Source organism: Vidua macroura, chromosome 1, assembly GCF_024509145.1.
Source record: "Vidua macroura isolate BioBank_ID:100142 chromosome 1, ASM2450914v1, whole genome shotgun sequence".
In the NCBI taxonomy this organism is placed as follows: Eukaryota; Metazoa; Chordata; class Aves; order Passeriformes; family Viduidae; genus Vidua; species Vidua macroura.
Genome location: NC_071571.1, coordinates 20,123,177 through 20,131,844, shown reverse-complemented (window position 1 = coordinate 20,131,844; position 8,668 = coordinate 20,123,177). Strand labels below are relative to the sequence as shown.

Genomic DNA, 8,668 nt, shown 5'->3' with positions numbered 1-8,668 from the left:
CCCAAGGTCATCACTATGGTCAGCACAGAAGGATGCATATTAGGGTGCAATTACTTGATCTGGTCTAGAGACTGAAGAGAACACTAGACTCTCTCTGACACAAAGCCTAAAACAATTATCTCACAGTAAATGAGCTCTGCAGAATCCAGTTCTTAACTGATATCTTATGCAATTTTGTACAAAACACACTAATAGCTTTTAGCTGATTATATTCATCATCAATAGCTCCAGGCTATTCAGAAAACTGCTATCAAAACAATTCCTTGTAGATTTTTTTTCCCCTGGCTTGAAAATCATTACTTTTGGAAACAAAGCATATGTCAAACTAAAAAAATTCTGTTGATTTTATTTTCCATACTAATTCATAATGGAGACTGAACTGGTAGCATTTCTTAAGCACATGTTAAGAACACAGACAGAGGCTCCTACAAAATTACAAATAAAGTTCCAAGGCAAGCATCTGCCTTGGTACCTCCATAAACACGTCCTAAACTAGTGCCAGGACAAGTGAAAAATCAGTGAAGTGTGTCTGCTCATAATCTTAATACAATCTCTGTGTTTAATGCACACTAAACTGTTTCCCTGAGCAGCTACTGATGTGGTCACACCAGTGAACCCTTGGGAAGGTTAAGTTGAGCTGAGCATCAGAAATGAGGGCTCTGCCACTTCTGTCTCCACTACTGATACATAGAGTAGAAAAACTGAGCATAAAAGTACTGCTCAGTCCCATACAGAGTGCTGCTGCTAAAAGTTCCCTCTCCTACTCTGCACAGACTGCCATAAAACCACTGCACTTACTTTGGGTATATTCTATTTCTCCCATCTATTTCCTTCTGTATCCATGATCTTGATGCTAAGCTGATAATTGCTGTTTACCAAGAATTGTTCAATTTTTAGTTCAGCTAAATCTGGACAGAATTTATTTTTAATTTCTGTAAGCCCCATTTCTGTTCACAATACCATCCTGTTCACACTGTCCTCATGCAATGTAGGAAACATTCCTGAATTATACAGCATTATTTTCCTAATGGTTTCAAATGATGCCATGTTCCACTGGTAAAAAGTGATCAGAAATGGCTCATTAAACTGTATTAACAAATAATCTTCAAACTGTTTGCACAAATACACAGATACAGGTGGGTAGAGAATGGATTGAGAATATCCCTACTGAGAAGGACTGGGGATGGTGGATAAGAAGCTGGACATGAGCCGGCCATTTGCCCTTGCAACCCAGAAAGCCAAACATGTCCTGGGCTGCACCAGAAGAAGTGTAAGCAGCAGAGCAAGGGAGGTGATTATCCCCCTCTGTTCCTCTCTGGTGGGACCCCATCTGGAGTGCTGCATCCAGCTCAGGTGTCACTGGCACAGGAAGGACATGGACCTGCTGAACAAAGTCCAGAGAACACCAAGAAGATGAGGGGGCTGGAACACCTCTGCTATGAAGACAGGCTGAGAGAGATGGGGTTCTCCAGTCTGGAGAAGAGAAGGCCAAGGGAGACTTAGAGCACCTAAGCTACAGGTGACTACAAGAGAGCTGGAAAAGGACTTTTTACAAGATCATGTAGTGATAGGACAAGCGAGAATGACTTTAAACTTAAATAGTGCAGGTTTAAATTAGATGTTAGGAAGAAATCCTTGACTGTGAATGTGCTGAGACACTGGAACAGGTCGCCCAGAAAGTAATGGAAGTGTTCCCCATCTCTGGAAGTGTTCAAGGCCTGGCTGGATGCAGCTTCGAGCACCTGGTCTGTGGAAGGTGTACCTACCCATGACCCATTCTAGAATTGTGGGAAATTCTATGAAATTAACTTATTGTTACATTCTTCTCCTTTCCCCCAATTTATTCTCTTTACTCTACCAAACCATGCCATTTTTATAAATTTTGTCTCAACAATTATTTTTTAAAACATTTTCAAAGGAATGCCAGTTACTCGCTTTCCACCCCTCAAAATACATCCAAGATATCTTTTAGCAGCCAACTGCTTCCAGTTACTGGCAGTGATGATTACCACCAATATCTAGGCTATTTCCTTTCTATTTCAGAGCAGAGTAAACTAGATTATTCCAGTTGGAAGATACCTACAATGGCCATTTAATCCAATTGACTGATCAATTCAGGTCTGAAAAAAGTGTGTTGTTAAGGCCATTGTTCAAATACCTCTGAAACACTGTTAGGCTTGGGGCATTGACCACCTCTCTTTGAAATCTCTTGCTGTGTCTGACCATCCTCTTGGTAGAGAAATGCTTCCTAATGTCTGGTCTGAACTTTTCCTGGCACAGCTTTGAACCATTCTCTTAAGAAGAACCTCTCTTCTCCCTCTAATTTTCTTCCCCTGTTGTGATTTTATTATTAAGTTCAAAACTGAAACATTAGAAGGAGATCAAAGTATTACACCACAGCTTTTTAGTACCTCTTTTTACATCAAGAAAAGTGAACTGGTGACTGCCGTTACCTAATTTGTCATATGGTTGTAGGATTCTCTAAGAGAGAACTCCATTACCCAAACTTTCTATCTACCACATACAAATTTAGAAGATACATTTAGAAAAATATTTAAATGTAAGGTCTTCATGTAATAATCTCAGCACTTTTGTTAAACATTTAAGAATATTTTGCAAATTTTATGGTTGAGAATTTGAAATTTGACATATGATACAGTTTATGTTCATTTAGCACTCAAGCACAACCAAACAAGACTTTTTTTTCCTAACTGAATATTAGTTTTGTCCACTCACTAGTGGGTTTCTGCAATTCCCAGCTGTTCCTAACTTTGTAATTTCTTGTTTATAACTTTGCTACATATTCAGAGGAAATTGTTCAACTTCATTACTTGATCCCTTTTTAAATAGAAACAGAAATTGAATGGTTTACATTATTCTGGACTTTGAGTCAGGTTCCAGGTATTTCTACAGAAGCTGCAAAATGGAGAAGTATTTTCCCACACTGACATTCAAATGAAAAGTTGGCACTGGCATCCGAATATTCCCGTGACCCATGCATGGAGGATAAGGCTTCATTGAAGACCAGCTTACGAGCTGACAAGTAAGCTTCTATTGTTTCCTCCAGTAACTGCAAAGCAAGTGAAGAAGGATTCTCCCCATCCTGGAGTACTTCTAGATGTCTCTCATTACTCTGGTTACTGGGCTGAGGAATGGCCATTGGAGAGTGTATCTTGTGAACAATGAAGGAACCCAGGTTTGGTGTGTGCCTCCAAGTCTGACACTGGCTGGAACTGCGGGCTTGTGGAGTCTTCAGGCTGGGAGATATTCACAGCCCCACTCGGTGCCAGGGGCTGGACTGTGTGATTTCTCTTCCAACCCCACCCCGGGGTGACTCGGTGGCTTGGCCATTCTCTCCCTCTGCCAGGGTAGCCACGCTGGCGTCCGAGCCTCAGAAAGGAACAGCGCCCCAGAGCGAGGGGAGACTGAACCCTCTTCGGTCCTTTTCATTAAGCCCCGGGCTCCAAATCCCGCAGCCTTCCCCGACGCGGGGCATCATCCCGGCGGCGGCTGCAGGGCCCGCACCTCACACCCGCCAGCAGCGGCCCCGCTGCCCTACACGCACTGCAAAGCCTCCCCTGCCGCCTCTATGGGAGCTGCGGAAGCCAGTGGGGCTGTGTAGGGCTCGCAGTCTGTCGGGGAGCCGGGAATGGCGGTGAAGCACATACAGGAGGGGAGGGCAGGGCAGGGGAGCGGCAGGAAAAGCAGACGACGTCAGGGCAGAGGAGAGGAGGGCAGCGGAGCGGGGAGGAGGGCAGGGCAGATGAAGGGAGGGGAGGGCAGGAGAGCGGAAGAGAGGATAGAGAAGATCAGGGCAGAGGAAGGGAGAGCATGGTAGAGGCGGGGAGGGAAGGGCAGGGCAAAGTTGGGCAGAGCATGGTAGAGGAGGGCAGGATAGGGAACGGCAGAGGAGGGCCGGGGCCGGGGCCCGCAGCAGCCCATGGCGCCATCTAGTGAGCGAGCCCGCGCGGAGCCGCAGCTCTGGCCGGGCCCCGGCGCGCCGGGCTCGCCCGCGGTTGTTGCCGCTGCCCGGAGCCAAGGGCAGCCCCTGAGCCTCGGCGGGGGCAGTTTTGCTCGGCAGGCGCGGATCCCCGAGCCGAGGTGTCCGGGATGTGCCCCAGCACGGGCGCGCTGCGCTGCCCCGCGGGCTGATCCCAGCGGGACGCGTGAGGCCCTGGGAGGCACGGCCTGGGCCCAAGGGAATGGGCTGCCCTGGGGATGAGAGGGAACGGCTTGAGAGCCATCATTAATTTTTTAGCTGAGGAATGAGATAATGACCTGGTCTTCTCTCTCCAGCTAAAGTTGTCTATTTTTCTAGCTCAAGGTTGTATGTATATTTTTTTTTTAATGTTTGACCTGTAATTTAAGCAAAACTAGTAAAATAATGGTCATTTTCTTCAATTTCTCCTTTGTTTCTACCTTTTTCTCCTGCCTTCTCACTAGTCTTGTAGGACCATCACAGCAGTGTTCCAGGTAGGCATTTATCATCATACATGACATTAGGGTCAGTTTAAACAATATTAGCAACAGAGAGAGAGAATGTGAGTGATTCACTGGTGGTTCTGGTTAGCAGCTCGTTACATGGCAAATGAAAAACTGTGTGCCTCCATCTCCCTTGCTAATAAAGGCATAATGTGTGTTTGTCTCATAAAAGCATTATCAAGATCAGGTAATTGCTTTTAAATCTTAAAATTGAAAAGACTGCAGAAATGCAAAGAACATTAGCTTATTATCATTAGAGATACAGAACTGACAGGAATTCTCCTGGCTCAATTTCAGAAACTTGTTTACACACCAGACTTGCCCCTCTTGGGGATATAAATATGGTCACTTTTATTTCCAACATTTTTGTCATAATGTCAGGATGAAGATATTTTGCTGACTGCATCACTTGTTTTTCTGTAATTATCCATTTATTGTCTTTCAGTAAATGTCCATTGTGTTGTTTTTATGGGTTTTTTCAGACTTTAATGAGGTACATTTATTTCTTTACAGATTTCTGAGGAAGTGAAATGGAGTTGCACTTAGAAGCAATATGGTTTTGACACATCAGAGAGCATCAGTGTAATTGCAAACAGCACTTCTGTTTTTGTTGTCTCTTTAAACTGCTAAGATGGTATTGACTACAACAGATTGAAAGACTTCAAATGAAGCAAGCATAGTCAGTTATCTGCACAATGATTATTGTATGAGTGGGTAGTCATGTAGATAGCACATGTGCAGGTCCATCTCTGATTTTTGTAGCAAAAGCTCACAACAGAAGGCTTATCCACCGTAAGAACACAAGGCCCTGTAAGTGTTGTGCTGGGTGAAGGTCACTAACATCAATTATATACTCCTCACATTTTACATATGTTAAGAAAAAAAATTTAAAAGTTGTTCTGAAAGAGCTAGAAATTGTTGTTTGCTCTATTGTATAATCTCTTATTGAAAACATTACCAATGCCAGAGGAATAGCAAGACACAAATACTACATCAGTCTCTAAAACAAGCTCTTTGATTCCTGAGTACTTTAAGGTAGCTAATCTAATTTTCTGTAAGGTAGACTGATAGAAACAGTAATAAGGAAAGAATTAGGAGATAGCTATGAAAACTTACAGAAAAGTAAACATGGGGTTTGTATTGGAAGATTAGGCCTAACAACTCTACTAGAAGGATACGGTAAATGTGGAGAATATAGATCATACCCTATTCAGAGAGTCCTAAATCACCTGGAAGAAAGAGGTCATGATGGTTTTTTGATTACTCACATGTATTTGTGGTCGCCAAAACTAGAGCTTGAGTATAAATACCTGCAGAAGATTTTTCCACTGCTAAGCTATGACATAATAAAATGGAAACTAAATTTAGTGCTATGAAAGTTAAACTAAACTACAAGTTCAGTGACAGCTAAAATTAGCAACATTAGCTTTGAAATGTATTTCTCTCTCACACATGTATCCACTAGAGTGATTCCTTTAAAGTGTTTCTTTACTGTCTAAAATACTCAGCTAACTTTTCTTTGTCAGGAATTCTGACAGTTAATAGCAATGTTTTATTTTGTCTTGGAAAAGAAAATTTATGTTTTCATAAGACATTGCCAAATGTATTCTATTGCAGAAAATACTCATTCAAGTTCCATGCTTACTTATATAATGGTTTTCCAGCATTTGAAAGCAAGCCCTAAATATGTACTTGTTTATTTGTATGGAATCATTCATGGAGATAGATTTTACTGACTAGCAAAAAGACACTTTCTGTAACACTAAAAGCCTATGTACTTCATCTGGGATGACTTTCAGCTCTGTTTTCTGTCTTGAGGACTTCCATACTGGTGCTTTAGTGAGAATTCAGAACATGAGTAGAAATCCATATGTTTGGTATTCTGAAGATGTTGAGTGTTTCACTTGATCTAGTGCTCACGATGGGGCAGTTGGAACTAGATGATCTTTAAAGTTCCTTCAAGTCCAAACTGCTTTATGGTTCTATGATTCCACGTATACTTTTCCATTGATTCAGATACTTAGACAGTATGTAGGGCTATGGCAACTTGCTTGTATTCAAATACATATTTATATAACACAAGTGATTAATAGATTCCAAGGTCAGAAAACAGCATGATAATTGCCTTCTTTAATCAGAGACCAGAGTGTATGACTTAGATCTGAGTCAATTCATGTAAAGCTATTCTTCTCCTATATCTTTTGATTATTTTACAGAGATTACATGTTTTTCCACTACCATCAACAACAGAAACCCATTAAACTGTCTCCCTGCTTTGTTCTTGTAACATCCGCTTTGTTTCAGAAATATGCTCTTATTTCCTGCAAGATTTCCTTCATGGGCCTGTTATTCCTTCTCGCTTAGATTAAAAATATCCTTTAATCTTGCTTTGTGACTAAGCAATGAATTTCCAGCACTGTGTTTATCTGTGGAGCATGCTGGAAATACTTTGTCCCTCAAATCTTAGGATGCTTGGAATGCCATTTACTTAACCTATAAAGACCTAGGATAGGGCAGCTAATAATGCTTTTCAAGATAGCAGCCTTCCAACCACCATCCATTCAGCCACCCTATCAATTGTACAGATATGTGTGCCTTGTGGATGTACTCATATTCATTAAAAGGTGTCTTTTAATCAGTTTAAAATCAAAAATTTGAAGTTTACAACAAATTATACTTAAACTTCTTTTTTTTTTCAGCTTTAGCGAAACCAGTTTAAATATCATTTTAAAAACTGGCATAAGAGTACTACATGTAAACGAGCCTGTAGTCATGTACAGCTGCTTCCTGAGAAATTTTTTGAAACTCGCTGCTGCTGAAAATGTAGGCTGGGTTTATTATGCCTAATGCAAACTGCATTTGTATGTGCTCCTGTGTAGGCTCTGCTCACTCTAGGAAAATGCTCTATGCTGCACATCATGCAGTAACTGGCAGGACTGGAGCCCTACAGAAATATGATAGATGAGGTGAATTGGTGAATTCAAGTCCAATAATTTGTGAGCATCTAGCTGATGTACTTTTTCTTTCCTTAAGAAAGTGTCTCAAGGGAATTTGATACATCTTTTGTGATGGATTTTTCATGGCAAATATCAGTCCCAACCAGTGAGTTATTTTCTGTATTTAAATTGGTTTTGAAATGGCATATATTGCACTTACGCAGATTTTGTCAGGGAAATCCCATTACAGTCTTATAAATTCAGCAAAGGTTTCAGTGATTTTATGTTGTGTGCATATCCCACAATTTATTCTTAAAACAAACATTGTTAAAGACTGTGGTAACAAACTACGATGACTTTTTCATCAATGAATAACTTCTGGACATAAAAATATTTTCAAATTATACAGTAGAAATCACTTATTATCTAGTTGTAAATTTTAATTTTTATTAGAATGGCTTTTTTTCCTATATTAAAAATTAATCCAGCACTTTATATTAAACTATTAAGAAAGTAATCAAGAATTATTGCCATGATTAAATAATCATTATGCAAAGTTATAGGTGCAGTACTTGGAATGTTCAGTAATTTTACTGTTTCATCTTTAGTTTGTGTTTGTAGTAGATAAGTTATGGATAATTGAAAGTGCCATCTTTTTAAGCAAAAAAATTCAATCTAAACTGTGATGAATCAGGAAAAAAGTATATATACAAATGACATAGAGTTCTAAAGGATAAACTTCTCTTGTGTTCTGTTGCTTTCCCTGTTCAAAAGGACATGAATTTAAATCTGCGCAAGATCTTCAGTATAGTACTTTACTGCTGCATAGGGAGTAAGAGACAATCTGGAAAGAAGGGAAATTTGCAGTCTGTTAGTTTTCTTTGAAGTTTTCTACTAGTCTGGATTTTTATGGCAATGTTGCAAATCACATGGCCGACAAATGAGCTGTGGAATCACTACGAGTTATAGTTCATTAATATTTATAAGATCAATTACCATATTAAGAATGAGAGCTTGGTAGGTTTTAGTGATAGTGTTGCAGCTGTCTTCCATATTTGTACAATTATATGTAGTCAAACTAATGAATTCTTTGTATTGATACTATTTTTTTATTATGCTGTTGTGATGCTTAATGTTTCATGTATGGTCCTCCGTTATACATGATTTAAGAGCTCCATTCTTATCAAATTAAATAGATTCTTCACTAAACTAACCACTTATGAAGATGTTTTACACATCAGTTTGAGATT

General features: G+C 40.1%; 1 long non-coding RNA gene across 1 annotated transcript; it reads left to right on the top strand.

Moving 5' to 3' along the window:
- Positions 1 to 3,244: 3,244 nt before the first annotated feature.
- Positions 3,245 to 7,811, top strand: LOC128819861 (uncharacterized). Its single transcript, XR_008440770.1, has 3 exons — positions 3,245 to 3,713; positions 4,444 to 4,473; positions 4,996 to 7,811. It is a non-coding gene; the product is annotated as an uncharacterized LOC128819861 (long non-coding RNA).
- Positions 7,812 to 8,668: the final 857 nt, after the last annotated feature.